Source organism: Oryctolagus cuniculus, chromosome 6, assembly GCF_051225735.1.
Source record: "Oryctolagus cuniculus isolate XC-2025 breed Fujian yellow rabbit chromosome 6, ASM5122573v1, whole genome shotgun sequence".
Taxonomy (NCBI): Eukaryota; Metazoa; Chordata; class Mammalia; order Lagomorpha; family Leporidae; genus Oryctolagus; species Oryctolagus cuniculus.
This window is the reverse complement of record NC_142872.1, coordinates 164,889,404-164,909,158: the sequence shown is the minus strand read 5'-3', so window position 1 is coordinate 164,909,158 and position 19,755 is coordinate 164,889,404. Positions and strand designations below refer to the sequence as shown.

The 19,755-nt window shown below is 56.1% G+C and overlaps 1 protein-coding gene and 1 long non-coding RNA gene across 2 annotated transcripts in view; one reads left to right on the top strand and one right to left on the bottom strand.

Annotated features, from left to right (window-relative positions):
* Window positions 1-15,221: 15,221 nt before the first annotated feature.
* LOC103348142 (uncharacterized) lies at window positions 15,222-16,332 on the bottom strand. Its single transcript, XR_016236030.1, has 2 exons — window positions 16,117-16,332; window positions 15,222-15,704 (listed from the first exon to the last, which is right to left on the bottom strand). It is a non-coding gene; the product is annotated as an uncharacterized LOC103348142 (long non-coding RNA).
* Window positions 16,333-17,049: 717 nt separating this feature from the next.
* The window catches only part of COL22A1 (collagen type XXII alpha 1 chain), a 268,939-nt gene continuing 266,233 nt past the window's right edge, over window positions 17,050-19,755 (top strand). The window contains exon 1 of the mRNA XM_051844068.3: window positions 17,050-17,374. The gene's annotated coding sequence lies outside the window, so the exon portion shown is untranslated. The remainder of the gene's footprint in view (window positions 17,375-19,755) is intronic.

Sequence of the window (19,755 nt, the reverse complement as noted above, 5' to 3'; positions counted from 1 at the left end):
GGCATTGTGAGTGAGGTAGAGCTGTGGAAACATGTAGCAGGATGTGTGCCTCCTGCACAGCATGTGCTGGGTGTCTGTGTGGACCAGGAACAAGTGTGTACGTGTGCTTATGTGTGATGTGTATGCAAATGCATGAGTGTATCTTCAAATGCAAATATACACATGGATACAAAGTACTTATACATGTTATACATACAGAAGCACAGGAGTGCTTATTACATTAGTTCAACAAAAATTCATTTCTGTAGCTAACCTAATACACTCTAAAACCTAGAAATACCAAGTACTAAAAATCCACACATGTCTGAGTGTCGACTGTAAGTCCTGTTTAGATGCCACAAAGCCCTACCCCAGCAGAGACCCAGGTGCCATGGCCACGTCTGTCGGGTGCACAGTGTGGGGGACATTCTTCCAGAGTTCACCTGCTCCATTCACCCTACACTCTTGAGGGAGAGCTAAGAAGTGGCTATTCCCATCTTTTTGGCTGGGGCTGAAGTCACTGATTCTGATCCTCTGGCCCAGTGGCCACTGTGGAGAGCCACGCAGAGTACCCAGAACTAGCCCCATGTCGAGCTGGAAGTTGGGAGAGAGCCAGTGAGTGGGGAAGGGGCGTGGTTGTGCTCCCACCACGTTTGGCGTCGCGAATCACTGTACAGGGCAGACAAGCCTGGAGTCACCTCTCTGGCAGGAGGTAGCCCCTTGGAGAGCTCGCAGGCTGCCCTGGCTTTCCTTTGTGTCTTGCCTGCCTTGTGGGAACGTGATGTGTGGCAAGGCTTGGTGCATGTCGCAGCTCTGAGGCTGAGCCCAGGGGAGTGGCAGAAGAGCAGCCGAGAGAACCCGTGCCGTGATGCAGCAGCAACAAGTCTTTTTTTTTTTTTTTTTTTTTGACAGGTAGAGTGAACAGTGAGAGAGACAGAGAGAAAGGTCTTTCTTTTGCCGTTGGTTCACCCTCCAATGGCCACGGCAGCTAGCGCGCTGCAGCTGGTGCACCGTGCTGATCCAAAGCCAGGAGCCAAGTGCTTCTCCTGGTCTCCCATGCGGGTGCAGGGCCCAAGCACTCCCGGGCCACAGCAGAGAGCTGGACTGGAAGAGGAGCAACCGGGACAGAATCTGGCGCCCCGACCGGGACTAGAACGCGGGGTGCCAGCGCCGCAGGTGGAGGATTAGCCTAGTGAGCCTCGGCGCTGGCCACAAGTCTTTTTTTAAAAGATTTATTTATTTATTTGAAAGTCAGAGTTACACGAGAGAGAAGGATAGGAAGAGAGAGAGAGAAATAGGTCTTTACCCCCCCCAATTGGCTGCAACAGCTGGAGCTGTGCTGATCTGAAGCCAGGAGCCAGGAGCCTCCTCTGAGTCTTTCCATGTGGGTACAGGGACCCAAGGACCTGGGCCATCTTCTACTGCTTCCCCAGGCCATAGAAAAGAGCTGGATCAGAAGTGGAGCAGCCTGGACCTGAACTGGTGCCCATATGGGTTGCTGGCACTACAGGTGGCAGCTTTACCCACTATGCCACAGCGCTGGCCCCAACAACTCTTTTCTCAATGTGAAATGTTTTACAGGGCATATTCATGGGACCACAAGGTGCTCGTTTGATAAGTGCATCCCATACATGATGGTCAGTTCAGGTAATTGGCATTTCAGTCTCCTTAAACATCCTCTGTTTCTCTGTATTGGGATCCTTCAAACTCTTTTTTTCCTAGTGCCTTAGAAAACATTGAATAAATCATGCGCTGGAGTCACCTGTGGGCCTGCAAGGTACAAGCACCTGTTCCTCCCATCCAAGTGGGTCCTGGGCCTGCTTCTCCACCTTCCCTCTCCCTCTGCCCTTCCGGACTGCTGGTTACCACGCTGCTTTTTCTTTTTATAACATAGCATCAGAGAGAGAGGAGGCAGAGACAGACAGAGAGACAGAGAGAGAGACAAATATCTTCCATCTGCTGGCTCACTCCCCAAACATGCTCAACAGGTAGGGCCAGGACAGGCTGAAGCCAGGAGCCAGGAGCCAGGAACTCTGTCCGGGTCTCCCACATGGGTGGCAGAAACCCAAGCACTGGCCATCTTCTGCTGCCTTCCCAGGTGCATTAGCTGGGAGCTGGATCAGCAACAGAACAGCCGGGACTCCAATCAGTACTCTAATATGATTTCCTGGCATTGCAAGTAGAGGCTTACGCTGCTGCACCACAACGCCAGCCCCAGCAGTGGGCACTGTTTTACCTCTATGCAACCAACTGTTGTAGCTTCCACCATCGAGAGAGGACTTGCAGTATTTGTCTTTCCAAGCCTGATCTGTTTCACTTACGATACTGTCTTCCACGCCCCTCCACGTTGCTGCAAATGACGGGATTCCATTCTCTCCTGTGGCTGAATAATATTCCATTGTGATGCAGCTCTTCTTTCAACAAAAGCCCTATTATCCCTGATTTTCTCGCAAGCCACTGTTAACTTTCTGTGAGTTCTGATGGCACAAACAACAGCATTGTGGGTATATTACTGTGTCAACAATGGAGTTACATGGTAATAAAAAAAAAGCATCATTCCCTGAATGGCAAGAAGTTTTAGAAACACCACAAGAAATTCACTTTGCTTGTGTTTTCCTTTTGAGGAATGAACAACACTGATGCATTTAAAAATGTCTAAAAACTCCACTATATACCACGTGCGTGTCTCCATCTATTGATGGGCACCCCGGTTGGTCCTATCCCTTGGCTATGGTGAACAGTGCTGGTCTCAGTAGCCCAGTGTTGGGGTCCCACCAGTCCCTGAGAGGCAGAAGCTAACTGGCTTGCTCATCTCCTGTGTCGGCTGCATGAGCCATAGGTTGAGGGCATCCAGCTGAAGGGCCCTCATGCAAGTGAGCTGTGGGCATGGGGACTGCTGTCCCCTCAGCACAGCCCATGAGCAGAAATGGCCGCCCTAGGGGCAGGTGCAGGCTGAGCAGCAGGAACCCCCGTGGGAAGGCTTGGGGAGCAGATCTCTGCCAGTTCCTCGATGTCCATCTAGCAGCAGCCTTTGGGAACCGCTGTGTCCATCATCAGGAACATTCCAGAGCAGCTCATGCAGGACACAGTGAGTCAGCGTGGGCCACTCACCAGGCACAGAGGTGAGCCCAGAGCCCAGACCCCAGATTCCAGGGTGTCAGAACCTCCATCTGGGCCAGTGAGAGGCCAGACATGCCTCCTCCGAGTCAGCTGTGCCTCTAAGGGCCTTAGCGTGGCAGTATGTTTGGGTCTGCAGAATGTGGTTAATGAGCCTTCCCTGCCCCTTGCACGCTGGCCGGGCACACCCTTGCACTCTGGCCAGGCACACCGTCCCTCCGCAGTCATAAGAAAGCAGCACTCAGGGTGTCTGCAGGCCTCCATGGGGGTCCCAGCACCTTGAGACCTGTGTTGACTTCTTAAAGGGGGAACCGTTACCTCCTCTGCCCAGCAGAGGGCAGAGTCCCATCAGGAATCAGCCCATTGGCCCCTGGACCCCTTAGGGCTCTTGCTGCTGCTGTGGGCTGGGCACAGACCTAGGATTTCCTGAGTCCCAGAAAACACTCCCTTCTGGAAGCTCAGGCCCAGCCTCCCTGGGCTCCAGCCCCAGTGACAGGGGAGACACGGAGGTGCCTGCAGTGGGAGCATCTCCCTCCCTCACATCCCCACCTGGCTTTCTCTGGGCAGCCACCAACATCCCCAGGCAGCCCCTGCCCACTGTGTCTCGCACTTGACTTTCAACAGCTCGAACCCTTGTGGGATGCCATGGTGCTAATGCCTGCAGCTGAATGGACTCCCTGATTTAATGCGGACACTGGAGTGCATGGGCGGATCCGTCAATCAGGTGTTTGCCGCCTTTGCAAGCCAGGATCTGAGGCATAGGGTGCTTGAGTGAATTGGCCTCAGCCACACATTAAGGAACGCTGGGATTCAGCAGGAGACTAGTCAGATGCTAATCCAGGATTTAGGATCCCCATTCAGCCCCTCAGAGTATTGGGCTTAGAGAGTGCTTTTTTCTTCTCAGCTGAGCCTTGCACCCATGCAGTGTCCTCCAGCAGGTTCAAGGTTCTCTCTGCTGGTGACAGAGAGCCAGGCACAGGCTCCATGCTTTCCCATAGCAGCTCCTTGTTTGTGCGGAGGGAGCCCCGACTTCTGGCTCCTTGGTTTCCTGCATCTGGAGCCCGAGGCTCAGAAGGCAGCCACCTTTCTCAATCACCCACAGACTCTGGATTTGAGTTTGGAGCATTGAAGTCCTGCTGGATGTGCAGGGACCTGGGTGGCAGAGAGGATGTGGGGACGGGACAGACAACACGTGGGTCCTTCCTGTGGGGAGCAGCACTTCCCAGAGAAGTCTGGAGTGGCACAGGTGAGCTACCCCAGCCCAGCGAGGATGAAATATGGGGAGAAGGGCTTCTTCTGGGAGGGTGTGGGACACCCTGGTGTTGCCATGGGAGTGGGAAGAAGATATTGCCCTCGGAGAAAGGGCTGGTCTCAGAGCACAGCCTGGAAGACAGAGGCCTGAGAGGTGATTGGCCTTGGCTGGGGGCCCACCTGGCTGTCATCCCGGGGCCCCAGGAACTAGAAGTTCCCTCCGGCAATGCTCCCTTGGCTCATGGCTGACTGCCCTGGAGGTCAATGACCCCTGGGACCACAGCGGCAGCAAGACATGGCCCTCCTGCCAGCATGCTCCCCGCACACCTCCACCCCCCCCTTCCTCCTCTCAGATTCAAAGCCCTGAACTCTTCATGTAGTACCAGGAGGCATGGCCAGCCAGCCAGCCAGCCAGCTCTTTGCCTCAGTCAGGGACCACACACTGCCCCGCCCCCCACCCCCAGTCTGCAGCAACAGCCTCACCAGATCTTAACTGTGGTCTGCAAAGGGTTTTCTAGAAAATGCTCCCTGCACCAACAACTTTAGGAGTTCCTGCCTGTAGACTCCTCGATGCCCAGGAGTGGATCCCACTGCTCCCATTGCCGCTACAAAGAATCGAGTCGGCTGGCATTTGTCCTCATGTTGCTGTCTTACCCCACCCCTTCCCGCTCCCCTCTTCTGTTCTTCCTCCTCCTCTTCCTCTTCTTCCTGCTCCTCTTCCTTCTTTTCTAGCTAAACCTCAACTGCCATGTCGTAGAGGATGATTGTGGAAGCGTTCCCCTGAGTCCCCTGAGGGCTGGGGAGACAGGCCCCTCCCACCAGCACAGGGGCTGGTGTCACCTGCCTCCTCCTGCCCAGAAAGATACCATTCCCTGAGGGGCTGGGAGTTGGGGGAGAAGATGGAGATGGGAGAGCCTTGGGCACCTGCATCCCAAATCCACAGCCTACACCTGCTTCCTGGTTCGAGAGCTGAGTTTCTGCCTCAGTTTCCTGCTCAGCACCTGGACAGGAGGCCTGTCTTGGCTACCCGAGTCTGTGGCTGGGGTCCCATGGGCTGTGTGATTCTCTGAACTCCAGCCACCCTCTGACCTCACCCCAAACCAATGCTGTCTCCTACCCACCTGGATGACGCCCTTACGATGACTGTAGTAAGAGTTCTATATATGCCAGACAGTTGTATTCCTCGTTCAGTTTAGTTGGATCCTGATAACAATCACAGCGGCTTTCCAGCATTGGTTTTATTTTCCTGACGAGGGTCTGGTGTGAGCTGCTTGCATGGGGTGATCCCACAGAAGAATGCAGGTTTGTCTTGTCTTTATCAGCCTGCGCGCAAGACAGAGCCTGGGAGAAGCTGCAGCTGCTGGAGGCAGCCAGCACGGGGGCTTCACGGTGGGCCGCCTGGGCGGTCAGAGTGCCCTGAGCTCAGAGGGTCTGCGTCCTTGGTGGGACGCTCTGCTGGCACTGCTGTGAAATGTTTAGCAATTTTATCTGGCATTTGTGTCCCTGGCACAGGGAACACCCATGAGAGCACAGGCACCCCCAGTGTCCACCTTCCCCTTGGCTGCTCCATCTGTGGACCCCTGAGGGACCCCAGGAGGACAGTCTGCGGTGGTCCCTGAACCCCAGGAGCTGGGTGAGAATCCAGGGAGCCTGCTCTAAGCACACCACACACCACATCTGGGAACAGGTGCAGGGGCCCCGGCAGCCTCAAGAGGCTTGCTTTCCTGTGGATCAGAACTCACTTCCAACAGCAAGGGGCAGGCATTGGGATACCCATATCCCACATAGGAAGACTTGGGTCCAACATGTGGCTCCGCTCCCGACCCCAGCTTCCTGCCAAAGCAGATCCTGGGATGCAGTGGTGACAGCTCAGATGCCTGGGTCCCTGCCACCTATGCCAGAGACCTGGATGGGGTTCCAGGCTGCTGGCTTCAGCCTGGCCCAGCCCCGGCTGTAGTAGGCATGTGGGGAGTGAGCCAGCAGATGGGAGATGGGAGTTCTCTCGCTCTCTCCTTTCCTGTCTCGCTCGCTCTTGCTCTCTTGCTTGCTTTCTCTTGTTTCTCTGCCTCTCAAAAACTTTAAAAAATAGAACAAGGTGACTGCATTCAGGAAGCATGGGCTGCCCAGAAGCCTTGCCTCACCCTTTCTCACTCCGTGACTGCCCTGCTTACACCCAGAACAGTAACACAGAAGGAGAAGAGGCAGCAGACGAGGCAGAGGCTGCTGCAACACCCATGCAGATCAAGGAGGGAAATCAAAACAGCTGGGTTCTTTCTGAGCCGCTAACATCGAATCCCATGGGCACGTAGCAGCTGGGAGACACGGGGGCTGTGGAACGCTGGCAATTCTGTGTCCAAGTTAAATGCTCATATAGGTACATTTGATACTGGCCTTGCATCATACAAAAATGGAGTGAAATTGATGCAAAATGAACACCAGCAATATAACATTTTAATCTCTCCTCACTTAGAACATCAAACAGCAACTGAAAACCACAACGGCAAGTTGTGGTCTCCCCCCGCCTTTTGGACAAGGCATCTGGACCCTTCATCTTGCATGAGCCATTGGAGTTCGTATCCGACCCTAGAAAGAACATTTTTTTCTGACAGGTAGAGTGGACAGTGAGAGAGAGAGACAGAGAGAAAGGTCTTCCTTTTGCCGATGGTTCACCCTCTAATGGCCGCTGCGGCCAGCACACCATGCTGATCTGAAGCCAGGAACCAGGTGCTTCTCCTGGTCTCCCATGGGGTGCAGGGCCCAAGCACTTGGGCCATCCTCCACTGCACTCCCAGGCCACAGCAGAGAGCTGGCCTGGAAGAGGGGCAACCGGGACAGAATTCAGCGCCCCATCGGGACTAGAACCCGTTGTGCTGGCGCTGCAAGGCGGAGGATTAGCCTGGTGAGCTGTGGCGCCAGCTGAAGGAACATCTTAATGATGGTCTTAAAACCCTCTCATCTTATGGGTGTGGAGACTGAGGCCCAAGACAGTGAGCTGGGCCCTGACTCTGCTTTGGGAGCTCACAAGCAGCCCAAGGCAGGGGCTTTTCTGAGAAACGGCCATGGGCCCAGGCCCTGAGGGCAGAGCAGCCCATGGAGCTGTTTTCTGGGAAAAGCCCCAGGCCTTGCAAAGCATCTTTAGCCACTGCACTCCCATGCTGCGAGGCCCGTGGCCCACCGAAAGCCCTCATTGTCAACCCACACAATGCAGGAGTGTCCTGCCTGGCCTGGAATCCCAGCCTCACTCATTGCATTGGACTCCAAGAAAGAAGGGAGCCTTTAAGTAAGCAGAAAACGGGAAGGGGCAGTCGTGCCCCGAGCATGGGAGACCACGTCCACCCCTTGGTGCCTGGGGCCTCCACTTTCCCACAGTTCCTCTCTTTGGCGTCAGCCTCCATCTGCTCTTTGATTCTGAAGGTCATTTCCAAGGCTGACCTGCAGAGTGCACCTGGGCTCAGTGGAAAAGGAAGGTGCTTGCCGGCGCCGCGGTTCACTAGGCTAATCCTCCGCCTTGCGGCGCTGGCACACCCGGTTCTAGTCCCGGTCGGGGCGCCGGATTCTGTCCCAGTTGCCCCTCTTCCAGGCCAGCTCTCTGCTGTGGCCCGGGAGTGCAGTGGAGGATGGCCCAAGTGCTTGGGCCCTGTACCCCATGGGAGACCAGGAGAAGCACCTGGCTCCTGCCTTCGGATCAGCATGGTGCGCCGGCTGCAGCGCGCTGGCCGCGGCGGCAATTGGAGGGTGAACCAACGGCAAAGGAAGACCTTTCTCTCTGTCTCTCTCTCTCACTGTCTACTCTGCCTGTCAATAAAATAAAAGAAAAAAGAAGAAAAAAAAAGAAAAGGAAGGTGCTTGTGTTGGAGTTGGGGGGGACTGAGGTCTCTGACAGCTGAGAGGGGGCCAGGGGCTGGGCAGGCAACAGGACCGGGCAGTGCTCTGAGTGGCCCAGGTTTGGGAGCATCCCGGCTGTGGAATTCCCTCAGGAAGATCTTTCCTGGAGAGCCCTTAACACCCCTCACCCAAACTGCTCGGCCACTGCTTAAAACTCCCCTTTCTTTATTCCTGCACCTCCTCCATCTGACCAGCTTCCTGCTCCCCCTTGGGTCAAGATAGCTAGAAAGTGTCTGCCCCCATGCCCAGCCCAACCGTCTCCAGCTCTTGGATTTCTCTCTCCCCCAGTCCCTGATCCCCTGGGCAGCTGGGCTCAGTGCTGGCCTGGAGTCTGCTCTTGACCCGAGACAAGGAGGGAGGTCAGCACCAACCAGGCCCAGTGCCAGCCCTCAGGCTTGTGGGCTGTGCCAGGGCTGAAGCCGGGCTTGCCACTCGCAGGTGTCTTATAGCCACTTAGTATTCTTATTGTATTTGTTTTTATTTTTAGGATTGATTTATTTTATTTGAAAGACTGAGAGAGAGAGAGAGAGGTATCTTCCATTCTCAGAGAGAGAGAGAGAGAGAGAGAGAGGTATCTTCCATTCTCTGGCTTGCTTCCCAAAATGGCTGCAATCGCCAAGGCTGGTCAAAGCAAAAACTAGGAGCCTGGAACTCCATGCAGGTCTCCCTCATGGGTGACAGGGGCCCAAGCACTTAGGCATCTGCTGCTGCTTTCCCAGGCGCGTTAGCAGGAAGCTGGCCTGGAAGCGGTGCTCATGGAGGATGCAATGGCTTCTGTTCTGGTTTGGCCTCTTTCTGGCAGTGGGAACTGGAGCGGAGCGCCCTGTGCTTCCCCTGCCCTTGGCCCTCAGGGCTGCTCCGAGGATGGATCCCTTCTCACTTGGACTTTCTGGGCCCAGAGGCTTGGAACCTCTCTTCTGTGTTCCAAGGTGAATCTGCAGAGTAGATGAATTTTGGAACCAGCAATTGCAGAGATCCGCAGATAAACCGTGAAGAAGCTCCAGGGAGGGCTAAGGACGGGGCAGTTCCTTGAGGTCAGGTCCTTAGTGTTTACGGAGGCTCCTGGCACAGGAACCACAGCGATGGAGGAGGGAGAGCCACGCCCCCTCTAGCAGCCACCAGTGAGAGTCAAGAGTGAAACTCAAGGGGCATGCAGAGGCCTGGAGGGTGTTCAGAGCCACAGAGCTCAGTCAGGAGCTAGGCCTGGGCTCTCTCTGTGCGAACACAGGTTCCGAGTCCTGGGCCAGTGTCAGCTGCTTCATCCTACCCAGTGAGCATGGGCAGGGCCACCTCCCTCTCCAGCATCAGCGTCTTCATCTCAAAAGCACAAGGAAGGGCTCCAGTTTGGCCGCCTGTCCTCCCAGGGTGGTCCTGGCCCCGCCAACCCCCCCTTTGTCCAGGCACCCTGGCGCCTGTCGGGGTTTGCAATCTCCCACTCCACTTGGCTCCCACCCTATAAATATCTGTCAGAGCCCTTCCCGCTCGCAGAGACGGGTGGGTGTGTGAGAAGCCAGGCTGGGCGTGTGAGCACAGGTGGTTTGTCAGAATAATTGACACTGCCAGGACGACAGATGCTTGCCGAGCAGGTGGGGAGGATGTTTAATCCCTATAATGCAGATGGAGCCACGCCATTTAGGAACATGGATTTATTTCTCTCATGCAGTAGGGATGGGTGATGCCTTTCCAAGTAGCCAGGACTGTCTCTGGGAGACTCAGTCACTACTTTTCTATGCCACGACCCCAGCCCTCACTCGGCCAGGACCTGTGACAGGAGGTGACCCTGCATGCTGGCCTTCACCCTCATCACTGCCCATGGACACTGATGGACCTGGGGACCCAGGACTGTCTGGCAGTGAGGGGCCAGGCTCTCCTCACTGTCACAGTGGGGAAGGGGCTCCCCATCACAGATTCACCATTCATTCGCCTCAGGCTTATTTGTGTAGCCCCTGGTTTGAGTCCTTTACGTGATGGCCGAGCTGACAGCAGTACTCAGCAGACGGTAGATACCCCGTACATGCCGCTCCTTGAGACCCCCAAATTCCTATGTCATCCATTTTTTTTGACAGGCAGAGTGGACAGTGAGAGAGAGAGAGACAGAGAGAAAGGTCTTCCTTTGCCGTTGGTTCACCCTCCAATGGCCGCCGCGGCCGGCGCGCTGCGGCCGGCACACCACGCCGATCCGATGGCAGGAGCCAGGAGCCAGGTGCTTTTCCTGGTCTCCCATGGGGTGCAGGGCCGAAGCACCTGGGCCATCCTCCACTGCACTCCCTGGCCACAGCAGAGGGCTGGCCTGGAAGAGGGGCAACCGGGACAGAATCCGGCGCCCCAACCGGGACTAGAACCCGGTGTGCCGGCGCCGCAAGGTGGAGGATTAGCCTAGTGAGCCGCGGCGCCGGCCTCCTATGTCATCCATTTATAAATCAGACTCAGGGCTCCAAAGCCCACTCCACCCCTAGCTTTGGTCCTGACTAGGGTGAAGTCTTTTCTTTTTGTTCAATTCTTCTTTAACACACACACACAGACACACACACACACGCACAAATACATACACACATGCACACATAGATATGTGCACACACATACATATATACATGTACACACATACACATGCAAACATACATATATACACATGCAGGTACACATGCCATTTTTCTTGAAAGCAACAGTTATATATTAGTTTCATAGAAGTGGAAATCATGGCAAAGACCATAAAGTGAGGAAAAGAAAAGGCTGTGTTATTATATGAGGGGTGTAGTTCAGTGAAGACAGCATTTATGAATGTCTGAGCACAAATGACACGTTATACACCTTTTTACTACATATGTAGACTTCCACATAGGAAAGAAAGCATGTAGTATTTGTCTTTCTGTGCCTGGCTTCTTCCAGTTGGGTAATTATCTCCAATTGTACCTACTTTGATGTTCATGTCAGGATTTCATTCTTTTCTTTGGCTGAGTAAAATCCCATTGTGTATAAGCCACGTAAATCTGCTGTGTATAAGCCATTCACCCACGGATGATCTCGGTGGATGCCGTATCTTTCTGTTGGGACTCATGCTGCAGCAAACGTGGGGGCGCAGGTATCTCCTCCACACGCTGGCTTCATCCCCTTTGGCTGCGTTTCCAGCAGTGGGGGAGCTGGGTCATGTGGTAGAGCCCATGAGGAATCGCCACACTGGTTTCCATTCTGGCCGCACTAATTTGCATCCTTGCCAGCAGGTGTTTTTCTTTGACACTCTGGTAACAGCCTTGCTAACCATGACAACTACAAGGCACTATTGCAAGGCTGTATTTGTCCATTAGCCTTAACATTTAAAAGAACCAAGAAAAAGCATGTCTATTAAAATGTGAGTGTGCACAGCCTTTTACCATCCAGGGCTGCTGCTCTGCTAAGAAGCCCCACCCCGCCCCAACAGACACAAACCTGGGTGCACAGCCGAGTGATATACACGCAGTAAGTTGTTGTGGTGTGTTTTAACTGGAAACAAAAGCAGAGATAACCTCCTGACCCATGAGGAACCATGAAGGAAACTGCAGTCCCTCCACACTGCAAGCCTAGGGGAGCCCTGCCTGGCGTGGTGGCTGACACACATAGGGCACTGGTGTTAGCAGAATGCAAGGACAAGCAGTGCAATGCATGGTGGCCATGAAGGGGATGCAGTGGGACCAAATGGACGGACTCTGACAGGTGCCCGAGATAAGCTGTTAGCTGACAAATAGCAACCTACAGAATGGGATGTCTAGAGAGTGTGCTCCCACTTTGGGGAAACACCCCCAATGCTGGGTGCACCCCACTCTTCAAATGACATCTATGCATCTCCACAACACAACATATTTAAATGTTTTTAAAATTTTTATTTGAATGGCAGAGAGACAAAGAGAGAAAGAGAGAGAGAGAGAGAGAATCTTCCATGGCTGATTTTCTCCCCAAATGCCCATAATCCCCACGGCCAGGACAGGCTGAAGCTGGAAGCCCAGAACTCAATCCAGTTCTCCCATGTGGGTGACAGGGACCCAAGTACCTGAGCCATCGCCTGCTGCTCAATAGCAGGAAGCTGGAATCAGGAGCAGAGGCAAAGCTCAAACCCAGGCACTCTGATTCGGGATGTGGGTGCCCCAAGCAGCTGTGCCATCATCCTCTGTGCAAAACACCCACATCATACCCCGTTTAAAAACAAGCTCTGAGGCGCCCACAAGCTACTTACAGAGTCTCTTCATTGGGCACAACCTCATGTCTCTATTTCACTGTCTTCTGTCTCGTTTCTTCAAGTAGAAGACTGATAGGAATCCAAGAGATGGGAAATATTACTCACCTGGCTACTTTCATTGCCCTTGGCAAGTCTACCCAGCGGCCACTCAACAGCACCTCTGACCCGCCGGGTCTGGGTGCCAGCTCCTCACTGCCCTTCTGCCCCTGTCCTTGAGAGTGGGAGCCTCAAGCCTGCACTTGCAGATGGTGCAAGGAGTGGGCGAGCAGTCCAGGAAGGGCCCGAGGACTTCCCACTAACTCCAGGCAGAAGTGGGCTTCCAATCCAAAGCCTTTCTCTGATCCTGCCACTCTTCTCATCCCAAAGTAGTCATGAGTGTCTGGGGTTGGAACTCCTGACAGTGGGTCCCGTCCAGCCATGTCCACCTGGTCCCGTCACTTGCTTGCAACTCTCATAATTTTTAACCTTTCAGTCCTGTGCATCTTAAAATGTCAGTCTCCTATGGGGCTAACAGTTGACCGGCCCCATGGGAGTCGCTTGGCGTGTGGCTCCTTCCCCACTTGGCCACTCCTCTGCCCATTTCTTGCCACATTTCACAGGTGTCGCAGACCAAGCACCATGCCAGCTGTGAGAACATAGAAGGGAGAAGAAATGTCTTCTGCCTTCATGGAAAGTCAAATGGAAATGCAGAAATGAAGAATCTTTCTAATGACCAATGAATTACAAATGCTGATAAGGGAGAATTTTTAAATAGGATGCGGCAGGTTGAGCGAGGACCCCCAGGAAATGTCTTCCCTCATCCCCAGAACTTTAGGATGGGAGGAGATTCCACGCCATGATTGTGTTCTGTTATACAGCACAAGGGACCTGAACACGTAAGGAGAGTGTTGAAAAAACTGTTTATTTCTCTGTTGGTGGCAGAAAGAGATGAGAGAGCTGTCGTCCAGGGAGCCTGCATGAGGGAGGCAGCCGGCCAATGAGGGAGACAGTTGCATGGCTGACAGCAAGAAGACGGGGTGCAAGGAGCTGATGGGGTCTGGGGCAGCCTGAGGAAGCCTGGCAGTCCTGAGACTTGAGAAGAATCCAGGCCAGCCCTGAGCAGATGACCCCTAACAGACAGAGCCCAGCTTCCGTCTCTGTGACTCGTGCCTGGCAATCACCCGAAGTTAGTCCTTGATGTTCACCTGTGTGGCAGCAGTGCAGTGACAGACATGGGAAGAACTGAAGTCGTGTGGGGACACGTCCTCATCCTGAGTTAGCCGCATGTCTGCTGTGAATGATGACGTAGATGCGGATTCTTGGAGATCTGCACAACTTGGCGTCTTGGCAGGGAGAGGCTGAAACAGGAAGAACGGGAGACAGCGACCTTTCTGGAATTGTCTTTCCAGAAGCCCCTGCTGCCCGCCTGCAGCCCCCTGGTCTCTCATCACAGACATGGAAAAGCAAGTGGCTGCCTCCCAGCATGCCTCTTTTTTGTGGTGGGGGTGGGGGACGCCCCAGGCCGGGGACCCACTGCATGAAGAGATTCGTGCCGGGAGAAGCCGGGAAGCAGTGGGCGATGTGTGTGAGCCCAACTCCCTGGGAGCCTGGGGCTCTCAGAGGTAAAGATGCTGGGCAGCCCTCCCATCCACACAGGCCCAGCAGGAGTTTTCATCCCAGATTCCTTGCAGTAGCAGAAGGGAAGGCAGGCAGGACATAGAGGCCTTGCCTGCAGAGGGGGGAAGGGCAGGCCAGGACCCCTGGACCCTGTCCACGGGGACTTCTCTCTTCCAGACCTCCCTTGTCTGCTTCTCCATTTAGGTCTGCACTCAAAGGACACCTCCTCAAAGAGGCCTTCCCTGATTCTGCCACCACCTTAGCTAAAGCAGGTGCTAGCAAGGGCCCCTCAGCCTGTTCAGTGCTCACCCCCACCTGAAGGGATAGGACGCACCAGCTTGTGGAATTACCATTGCCATGTAGATCCCCCTCGGCTCCTCATGTCACTGTCACATGCTTGGTGCGTGTTGCTGAATGACAGGCACTGCTGTTGGGCATGTGAATCTGGGGAGACGGGCCCAGGGGAAGAGGAGGCAAAGCTTACGGGAGACTGCGATGCACTGGGGCCGATGGAAGGCTCTGTGGTGGCCTCCATCCAAAGATGTCCCTGTCCAAACTCCCAGGATCTGTGACGATGTCCCCTTATGTGCTAAAAGGGACTTTGCTGATGTTCTGAAGTTAACGAATGCAGGACAAGATTATCCTAGGACAGCTGGCTGGGCTCCAGGTGCTCATGAGTTTTTACAAGGGGGGCAGAGAGAGGTTTTACTGCAAAGGTGGGAACGTTAGCAAGGCAAGCGAGAAGCTGCAGTCCTGGAGGCGAGGAATGCAGGAAAGTTCTGGAAGCTGGGAGAGGCGGGGCAGGTGTTCCTCTGCAGCCTCTGGGAGCAACCAGACCTGCCTAGACCTTGAATTTTAACCCTGCTGCACTTGTTTCAAACTGCAGAGTCTGGAACTGTAAGACAATCTGACATCGTTCTGAGCACACGAATTTGTGGTCATTTGTTACAGGCCGTGGGGGGCCCTACCTGGGAGTCACACTGAGGACTGACTGCACCCTTCCTCTCTGTGAAATCAGGGGTCTTGCCATCATGGTGATGGGCTGTGTGGAAGCAGTCCCCAGGTCTTCCGACCTTGATTGAATTAAGTTGCTTGGGTCAGCAAGAACAGTGCCATCTGCAGTGGGGTCACCCAGGAACCAACTCCAGCCTACAGGGGCGTCCCAGAGAAACTGGGGGAGGGTCTGTGCAGAGAACTGGGATTTATTTATTTATTTATTTGAGAAGCAGAGTTACAGACAGAGAGGAGAGGGAAAGAGATCTTTCATCCACTGGTTCACCCCCCAAATGGCTGGAACAGCCAGAGCTGGGCCGATCCAAAGCCAGGAGCTTCTTCCAGGTCTCCCACATGGGTGCTGGGGCCCAAGTACTTGGACCATCTTCCACCACTTTCCCAGGCCATAAGCAGAGAGCTAGATACGGAGGCGAGCAGCCAGGAGAGGAACTGGTGCCAGATGGGATGCTGGTGCTGCAGGCAGCACTGGCCAGAGCTGGGGTTTTCATTACTGGGCCAGCTGGGAGCTGAGAGCCCCTGAGAGTCCTTATCCAGGGTATGGCACTTGTAGTTCAGCTGCTGGACCACGGGTGAGCACCTCTCTTCAGTTCCGGTAGCAGATTCCACCCCTCCGGTTGCGTGCTTCCTCTCTGGTCTGGATTGGCATTCCCAGCGTCTGAATTAAATAGGAAAAAAATTAATCTTGTGGCCATCTACAGCTAGGGCCTCACATGCCTTTCTGATCTCCCTTCTCTTTGTTTAACCTGTGGCCGTGAGTAGGGACCAGCAGAGGCCCAACTCGCACCTCCAGACTGGCCTGCCCCGCACTCTGCCAACTCCCCTCACAACCCACACCATGGTCCCGTGCAGCACTCCAGTGACGCCCAGGTCCTCAGGATGAAGGCCACCCTCATCCTCAGGTCCCGCCAGCTCCCTACTCTGTGCCCCGCCCCAATCATAGCCCTCCCGGAGACCCACACCCCAAAGGGTCCTGGACTTCACGCCCAAGTCTCCTTCACCAGCCTCTCACACAGCCAGCCTCCCTGTGGCTCTGAGGAGCCAGGCACTCAACTCAGCCATCACCATACCCAGGGACGGCCTGTGCTCCTCCGGCAGCCGGCACTTGGCCCCCCACGCAGGTGGCACGGACTTCCACGAGGGTGCCTGGAAAATCGCGCAGGAGAGGAAGGCAGGGTGGGGCTGAGAATTCCTGGGTCTCAGATGAGCCCTTGCCCGTCTATTTTTGAAGTCCTCGTTGCTACTCAGCAGGTAACCAAATAAAGACGCCCCAGAGTTGAGACCAGCTGGGGGCAGGGTGCGGGAGGTCACGAGGGTTAAGCCATGTTCTCATCTGCTTCAAAATACCTCTGCCTGGCGCGCGATGAGAAACAGCTGAGGCAGGCAGACTAGACCTGCACCTGCTGGCCCTCCGCCGTCGGGGGCGCCAGGGGTCCTCATCAGGCTCACCTGGGCTCGCGCACCTGCGCGCTCCTGGGGCGCCTGACCGCAGACGAAGGCTGGCTCTGGGCCTCCGCCGTCCGCCATCCCCCTCCCCGGAACCGGAAGGCGGGGCACCCCACCCCCCGCGCAGAGGGGCTGCGGGACACCTGCGCTTACCTGCTCGGGCAGCGAAGGCGGGGCCCTCAGCGCGGAGCAGAGAGCAAAGCGCCCCCTCCCCAACCCACTGCAAGTCCCAAGTTTCCCCAACTCGGCGGCAGCTGCCGCACCCGTCGGGGGGCTATTTCAGACCTCGGCTGTAAAGGGGATCAAAATACTAGTCTATAACGGGACAGGCAGGCAGCCTCTCACCGCCCACAGCCCTGCAGCTCTCCGCGCCCCTGACCCCAGCGCACGCCCCCGCCCCGCCGGCGCCTCCCCGCCCCCGCTGACGGACCCTAGGAGCTCTTCCTGCGCCCCGCGACCCGCCCCCCGGCCAAGGCCCCGCCCCGAGCACGCCCCCGCCCCCGGTCCCGCCCCGCCCCCGGCCCCGGCCCCGCCCCCGCCCGGGGAATCCCTGCGCTGCGCCGCCGGGGCGCCCAGGCTCCCGGCAGCTTTGTTCTGGGGCGGCCGCCGGCTGCAGCAGGGAGCTGCCTCTCTCCTTCCCGCATTTTCTGCTCTGCGCACGCTTTTCCTTCGCTCTGTAAGTTCGAGCTCCGCCTCGACTTCGCGCACACAGGTGTTAGTGCTGAAGCGCGCCCTCCCTGCGGACGCCTCCAGATTCTCTCCCGTCCCGCCCCGGGAGTGCGGGACTGCCGCAGGCGACTCCTCCCGGAGGCACTTCCCAGTCCCGGGCGCGGGGCCCTGGACCTGAGTCGGCGGGCACCCCCTTCGGCCTCTCGCTGCCAGGTAAGGCCTGGGGAGGGGCAGGCTTCGGGGACCCCCGTGCCACCGGCGGCAGGGAGCCAGAGTGAGCTGGGCGGGGCTCCCCGCGAGCACGTGTGCCCCCTTCCGAAGCCGGGGCGCGCGAGCCCTTCGCGGGGTGCCGGAAGAAGAGAGCCGTGTCCCCGAGCTCGCACCCGCGGGGCCTGGGACGAGTTCAGAAGCAGTGCGGGAGTCTGCCAGGTGGCGGTGGGGGTTGCAGCTGCTGGAGCCGCTGCCGGGGTACCAGCCTCTGTCTGCTCTCCAGTGGAGAGGCCGGGGCCCCAGGGTCCCCGTGGGCTGCTGCTGCTCCTGCCTCCTTGTTCCGGGGTTCCCACGTGAGGTTTTATGCCCGTGCCCCGACTTCCTGTGGCCCAGCCAGGTTGTGTTGTCCTCTGTGTTCCGGAGAAGAGATGCTTGTCCCAGTTGGCAGAGATAACGTGAGTCAGGTGTGTCCCCGGAAGATGTGTCCCCTCTTCTCCCCCTGGAGCTGAGACCCGGGGACGGTGACAGGCAAGCTGGCCTCTGGGACATCCCGGGTCTGTGTGTCCTCAGAGCTGCTTTCCTTGACTCGCCTCCTTCCAGAACCTGTACCCGGTCTACGCCGATCTTCTTTGCCTACACCTGTCCGTTTTAGCCCCATATCCCTCACAAATCCTAGAGTGCCTGAGACTCCTTCTAGTTTGGTTCACAGAGCTGCCGGGGGCTTCCACGGGCCGAGGCGCCTGCTGAGTGGGGTGCACTGCCCAGCTGCGTGTGCGTGGTGTGGTCCTAGGGCCGGAGCTTTGCGGTTAATCTTGGCTCCCAGTCCTAACTCTGCTTCCTCTGGCTGCCCCGAGCCAAATGACAGTGCTGGGGAGCCTTGACTGCCCCGTTTGCCAGGTGGAGATGCCCGAGAGATCAGATGGGCTAACCCATGCGGTGTCTGGTACCTGGTAGGCGTGTGCTGTATGCTGGTTTGCTTCTGCCTCACATACCTGAGGAGCTATGGAAGGAAGAATCCCCCCTCTCCCCATCCCAGGTTCCCGGTCTCTCTGCTCCTCCCGGGGCTCAGGACGGCCTTGCCTGGATGTTGTTGGGTTCCTCTTGTTCAGAAAGAAGTTGGAGATGAGGGTTCCTTTCCTTGGGAGGCGTGCGTGCTTGAGTGTCCGGAGCTGGTTCACCGTCTCATCGGCTTCTCGAATGTTCTCACACCTAGCAGAAGTGTGAGTAAATGACCCACAGGTTGAGCCAGCCCACAGACGGCTTTGATGTGATACAGGTTGTTTTCATAACCTGCCAACTAAAACACTCAGATTTCATCTGCCGGTCTGACTCTGCGCCTTCTCTTCTGGCTTGAGTCCCTGTAGGGCTGTCGCAGTCAGGGCTGATGAGCAGCTGCCGGCTTTAGACAAGGCCTGCCTCCTGTTGGTCATCTGCGGTCCTTGGGGTGGCCAGTGGGGCCTCTCCAGGCCAGGGAGTTTGGCCACTTTGGGCTAGGTGTTCCGTGCTGTCGCTGTCCCTCTGATTCTTTGGCCAGGGGTTGCAGATGAGTGGAAATGCACTCAGAGGAGAGAAACCAGGATGCCCTGAAAACAGAGACCTTGGCTTGTGTGGAAAGATAAATACAACTGTGGGATGGTCCTTTGGTGTGGAGAAGGGAGGAGGGGTGGCCGCAGTGCCTTGGAGGGCCGCCTGTGGAAGACGAAGCTGGTGCACCCTCTTGGTCTCCAGAGGGTGGAGCTTGGAGAACTGCAGGGGAAGTGTCTGTGCACACTGGATTCAGGGTCAGCTGGAGCTGCTGTCCAGACATGAGAGGCGTTCACCACGGGAGGTATTCAAGCAAAGGAGGCCGGGCTGTTTAGGGAAGCTGAAGGGCTCACAAACCTGTGCAAGGGGAGCTGTTAAGGTCTTTCCCTGCCTGAACTCACTCTGCAGCCTTGAGTCGGGCAGTGCGCGCCTCGCTCCCTCTCTTCCTTCTGCTGAGTTTGCTAGATGCTCACGTGGGGCGTGCGGTCGCCATGAGCCAGCACCGTGAACTCTGCGCGTGTCATTCGACTTCCAGCTTTGTGAGCCAGGGAACAAAAGCTCAGAGTTCGAATGACTCACCTGTGGGTGGGCAGAGGGAAGCAGGATGCCAAGCGTGCTTGCCCTCCAGCAAAGACCTTTTCCTCATTGCGGGAAATCTGTCCTCACCTGTGGACGGCATTGTCCATGCAGCCTTCCACAAGGAACCAGGACAGGAGAAGGGCCCACAGGGTTGTGTGTTTTTTTTTTTTTTTTTTTTAGGGTGAGAAAGATGAGGTTTTAGCCAGAACGGAGGACACATCAGTTGCCTGCAGAATCACAGGTGACCGAGCTCCAGCAAGATGAGAAAAGGGCAAGTCCCC